This window comes from Poecilia mexicana, unplaced genomic scaffold, assembly GCF_051168715.1.
Source record: "Poecilia mexicana isolate PSO_F unplaced genomic scaffold, ASM5116871v1 scaffold_20, whole genome shotgun sequence".
Taxonomy (NCBI): Eukaryota; Metazoa; Chordata; class Actinopteri; order Cyprinodontiformes; family Poeciliidae; genus Poecilia; species Poecilia mexicana.
The window spans coordinates 4,409,228-4,415,429 of NW_028263389.1; positions in this window are offsets into that span (position 1 = coordinate 4,409,228).

Sequence of the window (6,202 nt, forward strand, 5' to 3'; positions counted from 1 at the left end):
TCTTTTATGCTTTGATTTGTGCTTGGTGCAGAGATTTACTTCATAGCAGACTCCCAGTGTGAGTCATGCACTTTGCTCTGTCAGACTTACTGTAAAGCACTCGATACTGAGTTTTCCGAGAAGTCCTCTCAGTTCAATATTAAAATGTGCAATTAATGACCTCGGATTGTGGCTCAGTGTCTCCATCGTGAGGCTGTTTGTGCAAACTACAAGTATCTTGTTCCTCTGCCAAATGATGGAAAACTAATTATTGCACTGACTCAGAAAAGCACATAAAAGTTTCTTCGCTTTCAAATTCATAGGAAAGAATGTTGAGTGGCAAACAGATGTGGGAGGCTGGGTCATTGTCGTAATCACCCACTAGAACAAGAGTCCAACGGCAGATCTGTGGATGATTTTCGAGAAATACATAAATGATTGCACACACTCTCCATCTAACTGAGACATTTTGTCTTACTTACAATACTGTGTCCTTTTCTACTTTGCTTCAATAAAATATTTCATGTCTAATTTATTGCAGGACAACTGAAAAGAAAAAATTATTCACAATTTAAAAAAAAAACAAAAAAAACTTTAGTTTACCTTTAGTGGGAGAGTGAAAACACACCCAGACAAAGATATCATACAGTCATGAGCAAGTGTTGAATTTAGAGAATCTTCACCTCGCAGAAAACATTAACTTACAAAAAAAAACCCAAAAACAAACCCGACTTATTTGACATGTAATTATTTAAATAAAATATACTAAACGTTGCATTTTGAGGGCAGTTGTAGGAGCAGAGTGTGAGAATAAAGAATCTTTTTTAAATAAGTCTAATTTAACCAAAAGGCCTTTTGTAAAGTCTTGCTCAGAATATATGTTTCTATGCTTGTGAAGAAAGAAGTATGCTCAAGGCTTTAAAAAAAAAGCAGTTTTTGTGCTTTTTTTTTTTTTTTTGCAGTAGATAGTTGACACACACACACACACACACACACACACACACACACACACACACACACACACACACACACACACACACACACACACAAAAAACACATCCAGAAAGTTTATTTCAATCAAAAACAGTGGTTAGAACGACCTGATTTCACATGAAAGTGATGAGAGTTCTGGTACAGTAGTCTACATTATTAAAAATGTGTCTGACAGTAAAATGCAGCTGACACATCTACAAGTTATAAGTATCATGCTCTTCCAGCACATATGACAACATGCCACAGTCATTTCCCCTGAAAGGCCGTGTGCCATTTCAGATATGGGCCACGACAGTTTGGGGAGGGGGAACGTCGCACGCATGTCACTACAGATTCTGTGTTCCTGCTTGAATACATCAGCCTTCATCTGCGTCTATGAATCCCGCGAAGGCAGCGATCTGTGCTGTCGCGATCGATTCAGACGTTTTGGTGTCCGGGGGAAAATTCCGTTTGAAAACGTCTCACGCGGCATGCTTTCCCCCCAACCCGCTTTTAACATATTTGCAGTACTCATACCCCTATGAAGTTTGCTTAGTTTTTGTCAGATGCATTCTGTTGGGGGATAGATCTTGGCAAAAAAATGAAACAAAAAAAAAAGTACGTAATTGTGAGGTGGAAGGAAATGTTTTATTTTTATTTTTTCTACCCTGAAAACATTTTGCAAAAAAAGAATTTCGAAAGACTAGCTTGTATTTTTATTTAGCCCCGTGTACCTTTAGATTGAAGCAGACAGATCTGCGTTTCCATTGGCCACATAAATTGCACAAATTGGAATTACGAAAATAAACTTGCTTAGCAATCATACAGCAGTTGTGAAAAGAAACATGTTTTTTGATAAAGCGTTTTCGCTTGGACAAGGTGGTTTATTAGGGATCTTGAAATGTGATCAACAACCGGATGTTACCACCGGCGGAAACGACGAAGAAGACGACCAGAATGGTAGAAGGATGATGGCACGGCAGTCTTTTTTTCTTTTGACTTATTGCGTGAACTAACTTATTCACGCGTGATCTTAATTGCATTTCTTATTTAATGGAACAAAACAATTACAGAATTATAAATAATGGAAACGCAAATTTGCACAAATGGGGTGGACGAGGGCGGATTGCAGAAGCTGCAAAAGGCGAACCTGACACAGTGGCACTTAGATTTACCGTTCCTCAGAACATTTTCCAGAATCCACAAAAAGTATTTTATGCATGAGAAGTTTCTCAGTGTTTCAGAATAATACAAGGCGTTTAAATATTTGTTTACAGACTAACCTGGTTGCATGTAGACATGTATTTAATACCAGACTGACATCTGAGAGAATATTCTGATGGTAACATTATCATAAAAATATATTTTTTTGTATGTTTTCTTTTTGTATGGGCCAGGGGGGAGGGGGTGTTCCGTGTTTCCTTTACATTAGCTTGTCTCAGCTCCCTTCAGGCGTTTCCGGGGATCATATGCTCGCACTCAACACGGCTGCTGAGAAGATGGCTTTGGTGGAATCTGCAGAGATGATGACGCTGGCAGCTGGAGACTTGACGCACGGCCTCTTCATCTGTCTGTTATCTGCACTCATCTGTCGTGTTTTTCCCCCGCCTTGGTGTTTTTTTTTTTTTTTTTTGCTTTGTACAACAATAAGCCGTCAAAAGATATCATCTGCCAAAGTACATCATTTAGATCCAGTGGCAACACATCCGGCTGACAGAAAAGATTCCCTCCATGCTACAAATCAGTGTGTATTAAATACTCGGCGAGTTTTAGTTTGTATTTTCACTGCATTGACGTTCAGCATTTTAGGACTTCAACATTATAGCTTACTGTAGCTAAGCATCCATTAAGACTTTTAAGTGGGTTTCTGAGCATCCAATTAAACTAATGACTTTCTGGAGCCTAAAACATACAGAGTAGTCTGTCAAGTGTGATCTTAAAGAGACAGGAACTCTTTATTTTATCCTGAAGCCTTGTGATAGAAATAATAACGAATGGAAAAGGATGCTAAAATATAATAATAAAATCAAGGGAAAAATATATCTTGACATATTTGTAATGTTTGAGGTGATTTGCTGAATTTAAAGGAGCAGTATTATGTTTTTTTCCAGGCAGATATAGTGCCATTTTATAACATAATCAGGTAACTATGTTAACTTTAGTTGTTATGAGAATCCTTTTTATATCAAATATGACCTAAAAGAAAAGTTAATTCCTAATTTAGTGCCATGAAACTGGGCCTCTGTCTCTTTAAAAGCTCCTGCACTAAAAACTGCAGCTCCTAGGAGGAGCTGGGTCTCAAAGGCGGAGCTTGTTCCACCCAGGCGTTTTTCACAGCTGATTGGTTGTCACGGGAGATCAAGGCAGCACTCCAGGTATGTTTTTGATGAGGGAATAACATCATAACATGATATAAAGCTCAGAAAAGTCAATTTTACACAACCCTTTAAGGAGGAGAGGCTGCTTTCTCTCAGCACTACTGAAAACTAGTGAAAAGCAACAGCAGGAATCACCCTTCACTATCGGGCTCTACTTGGTACGTTATTTTAAAAATAAATGAGTGAAATCTTTGTTCAGTTACAGGGTTCACACTTGTTAAGCAGTTTCCTATAGTCACTTCATGTGAAACAAGTACATTTTCATAATCATATAGCACATTCATGTAAAAGTGGAAGAAACACTTCAAGTTCCCTAACAGAGTCAGTGGATCAGATTACTCTTCGACTGACATCATAATATTCAAGATTTATGTGATAACAACTTCCCATTTCGTTACATAGCACAGGTCTGGGGTGGTTGAATTCACAGAGTTTAGGTGGTTTAAAAATATTTAGACATGTAAGCTTTTTAATTTTCTGTAAGATGGAGATACAGTCAATTTAAGGTTAAATTGAGCAGCAGCTGGCTGCAATAATGTGCCTTTAATGCTGTCAATCCAAATGCTAAAAACCTGATTGTCAGTCATGTTTTCCACAGTAATTAGCATGCTGCTAACTTTCCTGTTAGCAGTAAAATATCAAGTAAAGGATTCTGAAAACATTCACAGGTGTACTTAGTATGCTTACCAGTCCTGACGTAGGTTCTATAAAAGGACAGAGCTTATTAATGGCATTAATAAAAAAAAACCTCAACAGCCCAGATGGGTCAAAATTAAGTTGAAGCTAACCAAAACAATCCTCCAACTGAAAGCTAGATATACTTTTAAGAAGCTAACATTAGCCGAGATTTTTTTGACTAAATTTCACTAAATGTGGCAAAAAGTTGCATTGATGCCTCATGCCTGTAGCTTCATTTCATGTTGATGTTGACAAAAAAAATAAGTAAATAAATAAATTTCAGGATGTGTTATCAGATTGAATGTCAGTCCCAGTGTAAAAAAAAAAAGAAGTGACATTCAGATTGCCATAATCTTAGGAATTTAAACAAACATCTGCTTAAATAGAAATCACTACAGTGGCGTCTAAATTTCTGCACACCTGACCAAAAAAAAAAAAAAAAAAAACGAGTTAGGAAACAATAATTTTATGAGCATTAGTGGCCTGGGCTGAGGCTGATTGTTACTATTAACTCCCCGTGGAGGTCACTCACGACACAGCCTCACATCCCAGCAGCCATCTGTCCATTAAGGAAAGGCTCTGCCTGTCAGATTACATTTCCTGTTCCTGGTCATTTTACACCTCACACCTCGCCCCTTATTGCATTGCTCATTGCTACTTTGTGTCCCAGGGGAAATCAGCTGCCAGTTTGAGCGGGTTTTAGGTTCTTATTGATTGGATGTTTATTGGCTGCATGTTGTCATTCAGATTGGTTGTTTTTGTCCAGATTAGGCTTTAGCAGATATTGTGACCTGGAGCTCAATCTTATACGCTGCCTCTCTCATGGGAGGAACTAGGGCAAGATATTGGAAAGCCTTGTTTTCCTTTATACCCCGACAGGGAAACAACTGCAAAGTGTATAGGACAAGCATTTCTCTTATTTCATTGGCTTATTGTTGTTTTTTGGCAGTGCTGGGATCACACACTTTTTGTGATTGAGTTGTAAAATTAAGAAGTTAATCTAGAAGATAACTAATGCTCTACAGGACTTATAGCTCTTCAGATTTTAAACCTACACCTATACAAACTTCAATGTCCTTATTTTGTATTTTACACCTGTACCATGTAGGATCAACGTGTTATTTCAAAGGGTTAGTTTTCATGTGACTTATCATGACTTTGAAAGTCGACGTTATGTGTATCTTAATATTATGACTTTTATTCTTGTAATTATGACTTCCTGTTGGGCTTTTATTTTTTTTCTTTCATGGCAGAAATGGGCTCCCATAGCCGTGAAGATTTAAGTTTTGATGTAATAGATTTACAGACTATTTTGTTCAGTTATTCCAGTCGACAGTAGCTTTTTTGATTTCCTTCGGCATCCTCAGTTATTGATGTGTTTTACCACCAAAATGTCAATTTTAAGTTGAAACATTGGCCATTTAAACCACAGCAACGCAGTAGAAAATGAAATACATTAAACTACACGTGAATAATTCAATGTTCCTTTTACTTAGGCGCCGAAGGGACTCAGTTCAGCTTTACGGACACGTGCAAAGCGATGTGATGTGTTTGTGCTTCTTATCCTCCTCGTCGCAGGAGCTCATTTCCTTTTTATTTCTATTTTCCACATTAAGGAGGGATCAAGCGCCAGACGGACATTGTGAGCAAATGGTGTGTGAAAGGTGCAGAGTAGCGCGCAATATCCTCCAAGAGCAGAGGATTATTGTGCTTTCCGTTCACGTCTGCTGACAGGACGCATCGTTTAGGCTGACACGGGAGGGTTACTTAAAGTAAGCAGAGAAAAATCTGTGTATTTTTGCATGCTGTATAGAAAAAGAGCTGGACTTTATGAATAATAGGAGTAATTCTTTTTTTTTTTAAAAAAAAGAAAGAATTTAATTGAGGGCATTGTTAGTATCTGAGGTACAAAACTGGGACTAATGGAGGTCAGACCTGGCGACGGGATTTAGCGGAAAAAAGAAAAAGGGAAAAAAAAGAAACGCTGGGTGAAAAAGTAACAAAAGAACACAAAGAGACGGTTTATAACGCCAGGTAATAGCGTAAAGGTTGTGAACTGATTTCTTTTCCCGCGCGCTGATTGCCACGTGGGAACAAATGAGCGAGCTGCCAATCTGCTGAACTGATTTCTGGGGGGGGCTCAGGTTTGCTGATTAATGAAATGTGGGAGGACAAAAAGACGACAGCAATCCCTC